Source organism: Sturnus vulgaris, chromosome W (assembly GCF_052056855.1).
Source record: "Sturnus vulgaris isolate bStuVul1 chromosome W, bStuVul1.hap1, whole genome shotgun sequence".
In the NCBI taxonomy this organism is placed as follows: Eukaryota; Metazoa; Chordata; class Aves; order Passeriformes; family Sturnidae; genus Sturnus; species Sturnus vulgaris.
Genome location: NC_142282.1, coordinates 28207575 through 28225119, shown reverse-complemented (window position 1 = coordinate 28225119; position 17545 = coordinate 28207575).

Sequence of the window (17545 nt, the reverse complement as noted above, 5' to 3'; positions counted from 1 at the left end):
GCCTTAAAGGCTCTCACCTGGATGTCGGGCTGCATAGCCAACCTCACCTGTTCATAACTGATGAGTCAGCTTCCCCCTCTTCTTCCCCAACACAGGCTCGACTTCCAACAACAAACAAGTTTGCGGTTTGTTTGTGTCAGCAGCTGGATCTGATACCTTGGGATGTATTTGAGCCACACCTCCCTCAAATATCACAAAAGATTGGAAATGGCATTTTCAAAAAGACAATATTCTCTTGTAGTTGTTTCCTACAGGAACTAATAGCATACTGTGACTGTAACAGAACCAAGATTGTACATGCTAGAAAACCTGTAGCTACAGGTGTCTGCTTTTAAAAGCATCATACCATAGTGTGCATATGTGGTTTTTCACAAGAAAGGGGTTTGTGTGGAAAAATTGTAGGCAAGATTGCAAATTTAAGCCAAAAGAGTTAACACACTGTCTTGGTTTGAAAGACAGGTATCTGCTAAGGAAAGGCAAGAGCCCCTTTCCTGAGATGCGGAATGCAACCCCCTCCCTGTTAATTATTTTAGGTCCAAATCAGAAGCCTTCAGGCAGGAGGTGTGGGGATAAGGGTAACAGTTCTTTACTGATATCCAACAAGGCAGAAAAAAAACAACAACAGGTATAAAAATTGGCAACAGAACAGTCTAGCTCCACTCCAGTCCCTTTTGGCCGCAGGCCGTCTCCCTGCGCTCAGTTACCGGTGCTGTGGGGGCAGGGCAGGTCCCGCGCAGTTGAAGAGGGCTGGGTGATGGCGGCCGCGGCCCAGGGGAGAGAGGGGATGGGAAAGTGACTCCCCCTCACGGTGTCGGTCGTGGTGCTCAGCAGAGTGTCCGGAGATAGTAGGGTGAGATGGGAGAGCAGCAGAGCGATGTCCAACAGCAGGGAGCGTGGATCTCAGTGCTGGGATGGCAGGGGAGATGCCAGAGCGGAGCCCAGGCTGTCTTCCCACTCCACGTGCCAAGCGAGAGAGAGTCCCCCGCTCCAGCCCCCCCCGTCCACCTTTCCTTTTCCGGTTCCCCCCCCTCCCCCTACGAGAGAACATTATGTGTCGTTTTAAGGTGTAGCCACAATTACTTAGCATAACAATGGGAGAAAATTCCACAGAAAGAAAAGGGAACAATTCAACCTCCAACACACACCAACTTTTATATATGTCAGAGTGTCTGGTTCCTCTTTTGGGAAGCGACCTGTTAAGTAAATTGGAGGCTCAGATTGTATTTAAAGATGGAGAAGTACAATTATTCGTACCCGAGACTAAAGCTGTCACAGTGTAAACTGGCTTATACTGGGCAGTTAATCTGGCCACATATGGGAGAAGCAGCCTGGCCTAGTAGACAGGCCTCCAGGGAACAGAGATAGGGCTTAATTGGAGATAGACAAGGATGTGATCCAATGAGTTCCAGCCCAAGCTACAGAGGCTATTTGTCAGAGAGCTGAGCACCCTGAACTCGGAACCAATCACAGGCGCTTACCTGAGAACATGAAGAAAGGTATTTAAGGTGAAGAGAGAACAATAAAGAGGCTTTTTGTCACATGGATCATAGAGTGCTGTGTCTCTGTCTCAGGCATAGTGCCAGTCAACGTTACATAAAGCCATTGAGGTAAAGACTATTATGTTGCAGGGAACACCAGAACCAGACAATTCTGGAGGAATACTGTAAGCAGTAGAAAATGCAGTAACATCCTTGGTTTGGGCCAGTGGAACTCCAGGTCATTCCCAACAAGCTCAGCCTTTAAGCATTATCCTAAAACCTGTATCAAAGCCAGTAAGGCAGAAGCAGCATCCTTTAAAATTAGAAGCTAGAAGGGAAATCAAGAATCTAATAGAAAATTTCAGGGAATTTGGATTATTGATAGAATGTGAGTCAGAATATAACACTCCTATTTTGCCAGTTAAAAAGCCTGGGATGAATAAATACAGGCTGATACAAGACCTACAAGTGATCAATCAAATAGTTCAGGATATCCACCCTGTTGTAGCAAATCCTTATACCCTGTTAACAGCCCTTATGGAATATCACTAATGGTATACAGTAATAGATCTGAAGGATGCTTTCTTTTGCATAACTCTCAATAAGCAAAGTCGGGGCATTTTTGCCTTTGAATGGGAAAATCCTTAAACTGGCCAGAAGACTCAGCTTACCTGGACTGTGTTACTGCAAGGATTTAGAAATAGTCCGAGGATTTTTGGGAACAAACTGGCAAAAGAATTAGAGGTCTGGAAAAAGGACAACCCTGAATGGTTGGTCCTACAGTATGTTAATGACATCTTGCTAGCAACTGAAACTAATGAAAAGTGTATGGAATTGACTATCAGTCTTCTAAATTTCCTAGACCAAGGAGGCTACAAAGTGTCTTGGGAAAAAGCTCAGGTCATGAAGCGGCAAGTTACCTACCAAGGATTTGAAATAATACCAGGACAGTGAAAATTAGGAACAGACAGAAAAGAAGCCATTTGCCAGGTGACCTGTGACTGCCTGAGATTTAAGAGCATTCTTGGGTATGGCTGGATGGTGCAGATTGTGGGTTTCAAATTATGAACTTTTAGTTAAACCATTGTATGAGCTTTTAAAGGAGGCCCCAGGAGGACCTTTGATTTGGACTCCCGAGAGTGAATATGTGATCTGTAACTTAAAGATGGCCCTGATGTCTGCACCTGCCTTAGCACTTCCAGACTTAACCCTTTGAGCTTTTTGTGCACAAACAACAGCACCTAGCCCTTGCAGTTCTGGCTCAGAAGGCAGAAGACTTCAAGAAGCCTGTGGGGTACTTTTCAAAATAGCTTGACAAGGTCACCCAGGGATGGCCCAGATGCCTGCAAGCCATAGTGATGACTGTTCTCATCCAAGAGGCCAGGAAATTGACTTTGGGACAAAAGATAGCAGTGTACACTCCACATGCAGTAACCACTGTATTAGGACAAAAAGGGGGGCATTGACTTTCCCTGAGTCATATGCTGAAGTATCAGACTATTTTAGCGGAGCAAGAAGATGTAGAGTTGAAATTAACCCCAGCGGTAAATCCAGCCTAATTCCTGAACAACCTGATGCAAGGGGATGAACAGCTAACCCATGATTGATTACAGACAGTTGAGCAAGTTTATGCAAGGCAACCAGGCCTACAAGACACACCCATTGAAGATCCAGACAGAGTTCTTTCCAGATGGAAGTAGCTTGCTGCAAGATGGAAAACAAAGAGCCAGCTATGCTGTAGTCATGTCAACCAAGATAATAGAAGCTGCACTACTGCCCACGGACACCTCAGCACAAAGGGCAGAGCTCATAGCCCTATGAAGGGAAGGGACCTGGAATTGGCAGCAGGAAAAAGACCAACATGAAACATGCTTTTAGCATTGTTCATGCTCGTGGAGCTATATGGAAGGAAAGAGGCCTATTAATAGCACAAGACTCTCCCATTAAATATAAACAAGAAATATTGTCCCTTCTTGATGCTATCCAACTGCCCAAAGTGGCCGTACTACACTGCAAGGTACACCAGTGTGGGGATTCTCGAATTCATATAGGAAATAGACTTGCAGATAAAGCAGCATGAGAGATTGCACGATAAGGCATCCTACTGTTAATACCTAATAAAGCTATGTCACTGCCAGAAGGTAGCCCTGGATATAGTCAAGCAGATTTAAAATTAGCTACTTATCTAAAAGCCCAGAATAAAGAGAGTGGATGGCTGGGAACTCTCAATAACCAGGTCATAGTCCCACCACAACTGATGTCACAAATTGTAAAAGAGAAACACTAGCAAACCCAACTGGGGAATTGATGCTATGATGACAAGTCTACGAACTCAGATACTTGGTGTTCAGATGACAAAAATTGTCAGGTCTATTACAGAAAAATGCCTGATATGTCTTAAAAATAATCCTTTGAATTTAAAAAGACCACCTACGGGGGTTACTAAAAGAGGAAACACTCCCAGGGAGTACTGGCAAATTGATTTTTCTGAGCTACCATGCCAACAAGGATACAGGTATCTCCTAGTATTAATGGATACCTTTTCCAGGTGGCCAGAAGCTTTCCCCTGCTGCACCAACAGGGCTAGAGAAGTTTCCAACATACTCCTCAAAGAGATCATACTCAGGTCCAGAGTGCCTATAGGGATGCTATCTGATAGGGGACCTCATTTTATATCTGAAATGTTACAGCAACTTAGTAAACAGTTGGCTATAAGTCAGGATTTACATACTCCATGGAGACCACAATCTAGTGGAAGGGCTGAGCGAATGAATCAAACTTTAAAGAGACAAATTAGAAAAATTTGTCAGGAAACTTCCTTGAAATGGCCACAGGTGTTACCATTAGCTTTGTTATGAATTAGAGTGCAACCCCGAACTAAACTGATGGTGAGCCTGTATGAGTTGATATTTGGGAGACCATATTCTGTTGTAACTTTCCCTGGATCTGAACAACAAATTGAGAATCAGAAAATAGAACAATATTTCATTTCATTGGGGAAATCCTTGAATGAACTAAAAAGATTTATCATTCTCTCAGAACATCTTACCCTAGACATCCCAGTTCATTCATTTCAGCCCAGGGATCACATATACATCAAGACCTGAAAATCTGAACCACTTCAAGAGCAGTGGAAAGGACCTTATCGAAGTCTGTTGACTACATGAACAGCAGTGAAGGCAAAAGGAATTAACTCCTGGATACATTGCACCCGAATTAAGAGGGCTCCTGACTCAGAGTGGACAGTGGAAAACACCAGACCCCCATGGATGAAAATGTTGAAGACATCTGTACACGAGCAGCAAAATGTACAGACTAATGTTTATGGGAATCTTTTTATCTTCAGGTGGAAGTGTTGAAGAAAATTTAATATTGACTTTAATCCAAGGATTTGGTAAGATTTGCAATCTGTCCAGCATTACAGCCTGTCTCCCTATCCCCAGTTCAGCAGGGGAACCTATTCCTTGGGGAATTATCCCTATAGATCTGTCAATAGTGATTCAATATGATAATCTGACTAATGCAATAGCAAAGGCCAATATCACCCACTGTTTGGATGAGGAGATGTAGGCAAGGAGGAGATGGTATTCTTGAGGATCCAACAGCTTGGAGGCCAGGAGATAATAGAACTATTTCTGGGAAAAAAGGAGGTAAGGAATGTCCAACAGGGTCCCATAGTCTCGACCAACATATTTTAGAATTCACCTTAGCAGCTTCAGGAAAAGCAACCAGGTTTTTAAAACTATGTGTTACTAAAAATCACACCCAAAATGTTTCAAACTTGCCAGAGTATCAAACTGTCTGAACCAAGCCTCATACCTGGATGAAGCCCTTAGAAGGACAATGGAAATATTCAGGGGAGGTGAGATGTTGTCTAAATTGGGGAATTACACCTATGTATGATCTAAGTAAAAATCAATGGAGGTGTGGAGAAAAACAAAACAATGGAAGTCAGCCTAGCATCATAAGATGGATGGCCAAATTACTTGTAAATTGAAGTAACCAACCTTTAAATCGCGTTAAATCTCTGAAGTTCCTTACCCAGGTTATACTGTTTGGGCTACCTCAGGCAGATATCGGGCCACTCGACTACTCTTTGGACCCACTACCAGGCAAGTTACCTTAGAGTTATTAACCTTATGCCCAACTTGGAGAAGAAGCCCCATAAAAGCCCAATATTGGGGTAGGGTAAAACGAGACACTGAGGATGAATGGACAAGGCCTTCGGCTTCTACACAGTTTGGATGGGGCATGCAGAGTTTGCTCTTGCCAGGAGCTGTGGCTCTGGAAAACAGAATTTTGTTAGCTAATCTAACTTGGCAAGTAAAGAAACTATCCTAAGCCACAGAAAGGGGTTTTCAAATTATAAATTGGAAAATACAGGCAAATACTAAATTGACATTACAAAACAGACTGGCCTTAGATATATTGCTGTCAAAAGAACAAGGGGTTTGTGGGTATTTAAAACTGAATAGAGAACACTGTTGTGTACACACCTCAAATGTAACAGAAGATCTCTGAAGCAACTTGACAAAATGCAGCAAGTTGCTGAAGATGGCAATGCTATCCAAATGGCCTCTGAAACTAATTGCTTCAATAAAATTCTTCAAAGAATAGGAGGATGGTCCCTGAAAGGATGGCTGACTGGAATACTGAAAACTATCATAATTGTGATTGCAATTCTAATAATTATTGGTCTTGCTATTGGTTGTGTTTACAAAATGATCAGTCATAATCTTGCAGGAATATATGTGACGATAGATAAAACCTGAGTTGAAACTTGTCAAATGGCCTAAAGGAATTTGAGAAGTTTCAAAGGGGGGAATTGATATGAAAAGGCTTAATCCAATTTCTACTGTGCCTGTGTACTTTTAGCAACAAACAGGGTATGTAGGATCTGATTTCTCAGCAAGGACAGTTGGAAGATAAGGGGAAGACATCTGTCTTAGGAATGCAGCCACAGCCAAAACAAGAACTGAACCTGGGAACTTCAGGAGGATTTTATGGTAATAAGAAAATCATAATATACATGTGGTGACTGCATATAAGCAACACACTTGTAGAAGGTCCTGTGCATGCAAGACCCAGAGGCCTGCAATAAATAATGCCCTTCTTAACACTATATTGGTGTTAAGGAGTCTTATTTAACTGGTTTTCAGTGAATTTTGGTGACACTACCAGGTCTGTGGTATCCACAACCTTCCTAGGCAAACTGTTCCAGTGTATCACCCACCCTCACAGTAAAAAATTTCTTCCTAATATCTAACCTAAATTTCCCCTCTTTCAGTTTGTACCCATTACTTCTTGTCCTATCACTACAGTTCTGGATGAAGAGTCCCTCTCTGGCTTACCTGTAGGCCCCCTTCAGGTACTGGAAGGTTGTTATGCAACCTTCTCTTCTCCAGGCTGAACAGCCTCAACTTTCTCAGCCTGTCTTGATAAGGGAGGTGCTCCAGACCTCTTATCAACTTCATGGCCTTCATCTGGACTTGCTCCAACAGTTCCATATCCTTCTTATGTTGGGGACACCAGAACTGTACACAGTACGCCAGGTGGGGTCTCACAAGAGTAGAAGGGGAGGAATCACCTCCCTCAACCTGCTGGCCATGCTCTTTTTGATGCAGCCCAGGATTTAGTTGGCTTTCTGGGTTGTGAGTACACACTGCCAGCTCATATTGAGTTTTTCCTCAACCATCACCCCCAAGTCTTTCTCCACAGGGCTGCTCTCAATCACTTCTCCACCCAACCTGTAGGTGTGCCTGGGATTGCCATGACCCAGGTGTAGGACCATACCTGTGGGAGCCTACTCTAGAGGCTACACTAGTAAGATTGGGGATGAAAAGATCTCTTTCCACTGTTCTTCAGCAACTACTGGGTCTGTTCACTGCCTCTTTTAGCTGCTCCCATATGGTCACAGACTGGTGCCTGGTTGCTGGTTTGCTCTTACCTTGATTCTCCCACTGGGCTGGTGGAGTGGCCTCCTACAGAGAGGAGCCCTCCCTATGTGCCCTTCCTTGAAAACTGTCATGCCATGCCCTGGCTGATGTGGCATGCCCTGTTCGCCAGCTGTCTTAGTTTCACTGCGGGTTGCTCATGCTCTTTAGGGGCCCCTTATGAGCGAGTGGGAGTGGACACCGTGTCTGCTGGCTCCGCCCACACTGAGTCACCACTCTAGTGTGAACTGCCAACCATATGGATCTTGGCACTCCTACTGTTCCCCTGACTCTAGAAACTTGCCCCATTTGCAATGAACCCCTGCTCTGCTGGAGGAAGTGCCTGCACTGGAACTATTCACCTTGGTGAATGACGGTATTCAAGGCCAGGCTGGACGGGGCTTTGATGAACCAGGTCTATTGGAAGGTTCCCTGCCCATAGTAGGAGGGTTGGAACTAGATGATCTTGAAGGTGCCTTCCAATCCAAGCCTTTCTATGATTCTGTGATTCTGTGATTCAGGTAGAGTAAACAGGTGACTATTTCTACTGTATTGTGCTTTCATATAACTGCTAAGAAGTTAATCACCAAAGAACTCCCAAAGACAAAAAAAATTGTTTAGCTTGTCAGCATCAGAGAATCAGAGATGTTGAAATATAACTCATATCTAGAAGTGAATATTGCAGAAGCTAGTGGATGATCTAATGCCCAGTTTTAGTATTATGGGCCAACACCTCCCCTTGCAATAAAAAACTGTAATTGTTCCTTCATATATAAATATGTTTTAAAGAACTTTCTGGGAATCTTTCACAATGGAAAACAGGATGTGTTATTTTAATAATTCCTGAAGTCACTGAGGTTCTCTAACATTTAGCATTCTCTGATTCTTGAAGAGAGAAGGATACAAAATGCTGGCAATAATACTTATCCAATAACATATTCAGCTAGTAGTTTCTGATTTTAATTCTGGGTAGTTTACCTTTTAATAGGAAAAAATCCTATCATCACTGCAAATTATTGGCCCACTGTCTATATAGTACTGTCTGAAGGTCCCAACAAAAGGTTTTCGGGAATATGCAGATCAGAATAATTTACAATCACATGAGATATTTGATCAAAGTATCTTTTGCTTTGTCCTGAACCTAGCATAAAGAAAACTCTGGAAATGCCCTGAGATTTTTCTTTTCATTAGGAAACAACAGTCTTCCTATGATAGACCCCTCATTTGTTTCTTGAACAACTAGTAATATTCATTGCATGCCTTACCTGAAATAGGTGGGTAAAAGTTTTCCTCTGAAATTTGCATCAATTTCACAGTCTCAATTCCTATTATTGTTAGATTAAGTAACAGAATTTGTTCTTCCCAAGCCTTTTGTGAGCTCTTGGTAGACCCTCTGTGATAACATATTTAAGAAGGGGGAAAAAAGCCTGCACAACACCAGCAGAAGTCAGAAGAGAGGAGTGAGAATATGTGAGAGAAACAACTCTGCAGACACAAAAGTCAGTGGAGAAGGAGGAGGAGGAGCTGCTGCAGAAACCGGAGCTGAGATTTCCCTGCAGCCCATGGTGAAGACCATGGTGAGGCAGCTGTGACCCTGCAGCCCATGGAGATCAACAACGGAGCAGATATCCACCTGAAGCCTATGGAGGACCCTGCGCCAAAGAAGGTGGATGAAAAAGTTTGAACAGAAAACAAAAACTCTTTGAATATCATCATGGTTTAGCACATCAGAAATTTAAAGCTATTTTGTATTTTTATCTCACGTTCTCAACTCACCTCAGCCATGAATCAATCTATGAAGAGAGAAAATCGCATAAATAATAACAATAATCACTCACAGAATACCGTTAATTTTTTTGATATTCCAACTAAAAGTAATTTGACACAAATTACCATTTTAGTGAGACAGAGAATTAAAAAGAAAGGAATAATTTATCAAAAACTAAGAAAATGAGAAATGCCTAACATTTACTATGCTTGCAAAAATCGGGAAGAGAGGCAGACTGTTTTGTCATAAATGGAGCTAGGACTTCCAAACAGAGTAAGGGGTGCAAGGCTACTAGTGATATATAGATAAGATAAAATTCTAAAATAGCAAGAACTAATCTTAAGGCCTGGAATGTGCTCAAATGACTAAGACGCATGCTCTGGAGCCAAAGTTGGAAAGTTCAAGTGCAATGAAGAGCTTGGAAGCCTTCATCAGAGACCTCCAATGACCCCTGAATTGGGAAAGTGCAAGCACAAAAGGACTTTTGGTTCATTTAAATACAAAGTGAAAGTAGGCAGGGCTAGGACATGAATATGTATTAGGTATGTTGTGAAATCCTAGGCTTTTAAGGAATAAATAGAACAGTAGTTTGAAGTTTATCCCTGTGCACCTCAGAGCTGAATAAATGCATACCTACTTTATAACTCTAATTTCTTGCGAGTTATAGAGTCTTTTCTGTGTATCATTTGATGAGCCAGCCAGGAGACCTCTGTCCGCCTGCAAAAGCCGGGCAGGGAACGAACTCCCTGAGGCGCACCTCAGGATTTTCCTGGAGGGAGTCCATGACTCGACTCTCTCTATTGGAGACAGACAACAACCTGCTGGCCTGCAGATAAACGGTATGTATCAAATTTAAAGAGCCTGTAAGTCGTATACGCTTGGCTAGGGGGGCAACCAATAAGTCGCATTCAGAAGTCTTTGTGCTTGGGCATAGACCCAGTGTAAGTAAGGTTTGAGCTTGTGAGTGGCCACCGACCCGGCTAGGGGCCAGCAGTAGAAAGATAGCGGCTGGGGGCTGGCTGTAGAAGGATACCGACTAAAGGGGGCCGGCAAAGAAGATTCGCTGACCAATAGGGCAGCCTCTAGCGACCCTAGAGGTGGGTCGAGCGAATCTCTGTTTTATTACTGCTATTTTGTAATTGCCAAAGTCCAACCGTGCTGTGTTTTGATTGTGTGAAATAATTTCATCCGTTTCACTCGATTCCCAGGCAACTAGAGTGCCTAGAGTAAGTGCAGTAAGGCAGTGAGTGTTAATTGACTAGAGCATTAAGGACGCTGTGTTGGTTTTAAAGTAAAACCAGTGCGAGAGTCCAAGTCAGTAATACAATTTAATAGGAGAAAAGAAAAAAATAAAATACATGCAATAATATAAAAGAAACAACCACCGACACAGTCAGAAATACAACCTGACACCCTGTCAGGCAGGGTGTTGGTAGCAGTCCGATTAAATGGTGGCTGCAGTCCTCCTGGATGACAGATGTGGTTCAGTTGAAGCAGTGCTCCTGTAGAAGGTGCAGTTTTCCTCCGAAGGTCCAGCGATGATGTGTAAATGGTCCGATTTTCCTTTGGGAGCCAGTGGAAAGGACTGCCTTCGCGTCCCAAACCCCAGTTTTTATCTAGGTAGGAAAGGCTTGGCTCCTGCCCCTGGTTGGGGCATCTCCCAATGGGATGATGTAATCTTATCAGTCACACAATAGGACTTAATGGCCCATTAACAGAATATATCTTGTGGAGGAAGGATGGGTTGTGAAAAGATAACGATGACCATCCCCCTGATCTTATCAGATGGCACATCAGCAGAGGATATCTCCCACAGAGATAAGGATCACCACCCCTCCCACATTTTAACAGATGGTGATAGAATACACATTTTTACATTGTACCCCAGGACATAATCCACCCCTTATTCTATTACCATCTACATCATACCCAAACCAATACCCTCTTACAGATATATAATACAAAATGAAACCTTACATACAGTTCTCACTAAAAATTAGGTCTCCTTGCGGTACACAACGGGTTTCCCCATCTTTCTGCATTACCCACCAAGTGCAAACAGATCCTTGAGCAAAAACAATCCCATGGATTGGTTTGCTTTGCCTGTGGTGGTATTAATCAAAACAGTCTTTCCTAAAATACCTTTCATGTGTACCACAGGGACCTTGTCCCCATCCACTGTGTGCAGGGGTTCAGAGTGGGCAGGACCAGCTCGATTGATGGACCCTCGGGTGTTAACCATCCAGGTGTCTTTGGCCAAGTTCATTTCCCAATTTCTGAAGGTTCCCCCACCTAGTGCTTTCAAGGTAGTCTTAAGGAGTCCATTACACCATTCAACTTTCCCGGCAGCTGGCGCATGGTAAGGGATATGATATATCCATTCAATACCATGTTTTCTGGCCCAGGTGTTGATAAGGCCGTTCTTGAAATGGGTTCCGTTGTCTGACTCAGTTCTCTCAGGGGTACCATGCCTCCAAAGGACTTGTTTTTCTAGGCCCAAGATGGTGTTCCGGGCAGTGGCATGAGGCACAGGGTAGGTCTCTAACCATCCTGAAGTTGCTTCCACCATGGTCAGTACGTAGCGTTTGCCCTGGCGGGTTTGGGGAAGGGTGATGTAGTCAATTTGCCAGGCTTCCCCATACCTGTACTTCGACCATCGTCCACCATACCACAGAGAATTCACCCGCTTGGCCTGTTTGATTGCGGCACAGGTCTTGCAGTAGTGGATGACCTGTGAGATGCTGTCCATGGTAAGGTCCACTCCTCGGTCATGGGCCCATCGGTACGTTGCATCTCTCCCCTGATGACCAGAGGCATCATGGGCCCAACGAGCTAGGAATGATTCTCCCTTGTGCTACCAGTCTAGATCCACCTGTGATACTTTCACTTTGGCAGCTCGGTCCACCTGCTCATTGTTGTGATGTTCTTCATTAGACCGGCTTTTGGGTACATGTGCATCCACGTTTCGAACCTTTATGGTCAGTTTCTCTACTTGGGCAGCAATGTCCTGCCAAATCTCAGCTGCCCAGATGGGTTTCCCTCTGCGCTGCCAGTTGGCCTTTTTCCAGCGAGCCAGTCATCCACACAGAGCATTAGCTACCATCCATGAGTCAGTGTAGAGATAGAGCCTTGGCCACTTCTCTCTCTCAGCAATATCCAAAGCCAGCTGGACGGCTTTTAGCTCTGTGACCTGACTCGATCCAACTTGTCCCTCGGTAGCTTGTGCAACTTGTCGTGTGGGGCTCCATACTGCAGCTTTCCATTTCCGGTTAGTGCCTACAATTCGGCAGGAACCATCAGTGAAGAGGGCATATCGTCTTTCAGTCTCCGGTAGCTCATTATATGGTGGGGCTACCTCAGCATGTGGCACTTGCTCCTCTTCTTCTTCAGAAGACAATCCAAAAGTCTCACCTTCAGGCCAGTTTGTAATTATTTCCAGAATCCCAGGGCGATTCCGATTTCCAATACAGGCGCACTGAGTGATGAGGGCAATCCACTTGCTCCATGTGGTGTCAGTGGCGTGATGGGTGGAAGGCACCTTTCCCTTGAACATCCAGCCCAGCACTGGTAGTCGGGGTGCCAGGAGGAGTTGTGTTTCTGTGCCAATCACCTCTGAGGCAGCTTGAACTCCTTCATAGGCGGCCAAGATCTCCTTCTCTGTGGGAGTGTAGTTGGCTTCAGATCCTTTGTAGCTTCTGCTCCAGAATCCCAGTGGTCGACCCCAAGTTTCACCAGGCACCTCCTGCCAAAGGCTCCAGTACAGACCATGGGTCCTGGTTGCAGAGTAGAGCACGTTCTTCACATATGGTCCCGTCCTGACTGGGCCAAGGGCTACTGCATGAGCAATCTCCTGCTTGATCTGGGCAAAGGCTTGCTGCTGCTCAGGGCCCCAGTGGAAATCGTTCTTCTTGCGGGTAACCAGGTAGAGAGGCCTCACAATCTGACTGTACTCAGGTATGTGCATTCTCCAAAAGCCTATGGCACCTAGGAAAGCTTGTGTTTCCTTCTTGTTGGTAGGTGGAGACATAGCGGTGATCTTATTAATTACCTCTGTTGGGATCTGACGATGTCCATCTTGCCCCTTGACTCCTAGAAACTGAATTTCCTGAGCCGGTCCCTTAACTTTACTTTGCTTAATGGCAAAACCAGCTTTCAGCAGAATCTGGATAATCTTCTCTCCTTTCTCGAAGACTTCCCCTGCTCTGCTGCCCCATACAATGTTGTCATCGATATACTGTAGATGTTCGGGGGCCTCACCCTTCTCCAGTGCAGCCTGGATCAATCCATGACAGATGGTGGGACTGTGCTTCCACCCCTGGGGCAGACGATTCCAGGTGTACTGCACGCCCCTCCAGGTGAAAGCAAACTGAGGCCTGCATTCTGCTGCCAGGGGAATGGAGAAAAATGCATTGGCGATATTGATAGTGGCGTACCACGTTGCTGCCTTGGACTCCAGCTCGTACTGGAGTTCCAGCATGTCCGGCACAGCAGCGCTCAGCGGTGGAGTCACCTCATTCAATGCATGATAGTCCACTGTCAATCTCCATTCTCCTTCAGATTTACACACAGGCCAGATGGGGTTGTTGAAGGGTGAGTGGGTTTTGCTGACCACCCCTTGGCTCTCCAGCTCACGGATCATCTTATGGATGGGAATCACTGAGTCTCTGTCAGTACGGTATTGCCGATGGTGTAATGTTGTTCTGGAGATTGGTACCTGTTGCTCTTCAACTCTCAGTAGTCCCACAGCAGAGGGGTCATCTGCAAGACCTGGTATCCTGCTTTTGGGCAAATTTTGGGGAAAACCTCCAGAAGGAGCCCCCAGACAGCAAACCCCACGACTCCTCCCCCCCACCACAGGGTTCGGGAAGAATTTCCTCAGAGAAGACTGGGAAAAAAAAACCTGTTTATTTAACAAGCAAGACACTCCCAAGCACAGGGAAAAAAAACCCACCAGCTGACAAAAAAACTCTTTCACCGTTCAGAAGGGATGACAAACTCAGTCTCTCCGGCGAGTGGTCTCCCAGTTATCAGTCTCCGGTGCTGGGGATGACTGCTGCAGGTGACAAAGTGTAGACTCCCGATGTTTCTTGGGGTTTCCCAGGTCCCCGTCCAGAAGAGGTTCAGATGGTATCCAGGAGAGGGAGGGGACGGGGTGGAAAAGAAAACAGTCCAGGGAAAAAGTTGGACTGCCCAGCTGAACTAACTAATAAGCAAAAGCAAGGGCAAAGCGAAGGAAAGAAAAAGGCAGAAGCGAGCAAGCAGGCATACAAGCAGGCAAGCAAGCAGGCAAGCAAGCAAGCAAGCCGAGCTAAAACCTCTCCTAAACATAGACCATGGGGGAGGTGAGCCGGCTGATAACAAGACAAAACAAAGCTTCACTTTCAGAGTCAGTCCTGGAAGCACAGGACATAATACCAAACATAATCAGAACACACGATTGGAGATACAAACACCATAACATCACCCTAGGACACCTGGCAAGGTGTTCAGTTTTGTAATGTCATCTGTCTCTACAGCATCTATCCCGAAAGCCCAGCGATATCCTTTTGGGTCTTTGAAGTATCCATTTCTAAGATAGTCTATGCCAAGGATGCATTGGGCCTCTGGGCCAGTCATGATGGGGTGTTTCTGCCACCTGTTCCCAGTTAAACTCACTTCGGCCTCCACTACAGTCAGCTGCTGGGATCCTCCTGTTACCCCTGAAATAGAGATGGATTCTTCTCCTACATACTTTGATGGCATCAGAGTACACTGGGTGCCGGTGTCAACCAAAGCCTTATGTTTTTGTGGGTCGGATGTGCCAGGCCATCGGATCCACACAGTCCAATAGATCCGATTATCCCTCTCCTCTACCTGGCTAGAGTCAGGGCTCCTCTATTCCTGAGCTTGGTACACGTTGTTCTCTTCCTGTAAATAGGTTCTTGAGGTCCCTTCAAGAGGATCAGTCATATCATCATTCTGATACTGTCTGGAGTTCTGTACACGAGAGACTGGAGCAGCATTGACTCTAGATGAGCTTCTTGGGGTAGGTGTCCCTCTTTTCAGCTCACGTACCCGGGCTGCTAAGGAGGAGGTGGGTTTTCCATCCCACTTCCTCATGTCTTCTCCATGCTCCTGAAGGAAAAACCAGAGGTTACCTCGTGGAGTGTGTCCTCTCTCCCTGCCTGAGGAACACCGGCTCCTAATGGCAGAAACTCTTCTTGGTTCAGGAGAGATCTGGTAGTTGTTTTCCTTAAGTTCTTTTTTTAGTTTCTGATGGCCCTCTTCAATCAAGTTCGGACTTGCTCCACCAGCCTTGTTTCCACGGATGAGACATGGGTACGAAATGGGGCTGTGACTGTCCTCATAAATTCTTAGTTTATTGGCCAAGACGCCTACCATGTCCTCACCTTCCCTCCACTGCAGCGTTGCCAGGTAACAGGAATACATCTCTGGTCCGAGCCGTGCGAATCTCAACCACATCTGTGACGTGCACCGGACACAGTCTGGGCTCTTAGGAAATCTCTCATCTTCTGAGAAAATGATCTCCAGCACGGCCAATTCCCTCAGGCATCGGATACCTTGTTCTATTGTGCTCCATTTTCCTTGGTGAACCTGGAGATCTTCTTTACAAAGGTATCTGTCCTTCACACTTGTCAGCAGTCGCTGCCAGAGGCTGAGAGTTTCTTGGGTTCTCCCCATCCCCTGATCAATGACCACATCCCGGGACAGAGATCCCAGTTGCCTGGCCTCACTTCCATCCAGAATGGTGTCATTGGATGCAGCGTCCCAGATGAGGAGCAGCCAGGTCAAGATGGACTCATTTGTCTGGCGGGTGAATTCCCTCCGCAGGTCACACAGCTCACCCAGGGATAGAGAGCGAGTGATGATTTCTGGCTCTGTCACTTCTGCTGGGTGCGAAGGTCTTTCCACATCCTCGTCAGTCACTATGCGAACTGATTTGCTCTTTGATTTCTTCTTCTGAACGGGGGCAACTGCTACTGGTCTAGGCTGTTCTGGCTCAGTGATGGTTTGTGTGGAGATGCTGATGGCGCTTCTGGCTTTTTTCTCCTCTGTGGCAGTCTGCATAGACATGGACACTGTTGCTTTTTGTTTGGTTCTTCTTTTCTTTGTGACATTCTGTGCAGATGTGGACGAAGTTGATTTGTTTCTTTTTTCCTCTTCCTCAAGAATATGCTGCAATACACCATGTAGTGTTTTGTTTCTAAGCATGTTGTAGGCTGTGCAGAGGAGACAAAGCAGAACTAACAACAATATTATGCTGTCCTTAGCATCCAGTGGGAGCTCAACATTTCCAAAAACTACTGTATGAGGCCGGAAAGATTGGAAAAAATCATCCTTTACCCCTCCCCCCAAGGGCTGGGTGTGATTGTTAAAACCCCGGATGTAGCAACCTAGACTAGGACAAGCAAACAAAGTCGAGCATATATTCCGAATTATGTTCATTGCCTCAGAGGTTATCATGCAGTAGACATAATAGGCCAATAAAGCAATTTTTATACCATATCCTGGTCTACACAGGAGCATTACAGCTGGCAGATAGTTCCCCATGTGTGGAAAAATATAGAGAGCAAGATATAAAACCCATGTAAGCATGTTGAGAATCATGGTGAATACAAAATTTGTAATACTGACTTTCCTCAGTACCCTTCTTGCCCCACGTTGGGCGCCAATAAATGTGTTGGTTTGAAAGTAAAACCAGTGCGAGACTCCAAGTCAGTATTACAATTTAATAGGAGAAAAGAGAAAAAATAAAATACATGCAATAATATAAAAGAAACAACCACCGGCACAGTCAGAAATACAACCTGACACCCTGTCAGTCAGGGTGTTGGTAGCAGTCCGTATAAATGGTGGCTGCAGTCCTCCTGGATGATGGATGTGGTTCTGTTGAAGCAGTGCTCCTGTAGAAGGTGCAGTCTTCCTCTGAAGATCCAGCGATGATGTGGAAAAGGTCCGACTTTCCTCTGGGATCCAGTAGAAAGGTCTGCCCTCGGGTCCCAAACCCCAGTTTTTTATCTAGGTAGGAAAGGCTTGGCTCCTGCCCCTGGTTGGGGCATCTCCCAATGGGATGATGTAATCTTATCAGTCACACAATAGGACTTAATGGCCCATTAACGGAATATATCTTCTGGAGGAAGGATGGGTTGTGAAAAGATAACGATGATCATCCCCTGATCTTATGAGATGGCACATCAGCAGAGGATATCTCCCACAGAGATAAGGATCACCACCCCTCCCACATTTTAACAGATGGTGATAGAATACACATTTTTGCATTGTACCCCAGGACACAGGGGAAGGCCTCCTCTCACGGAGCAGCAGAAGAAACTCTCAGGTGATGAACTGACCCAAACTCCCATGCC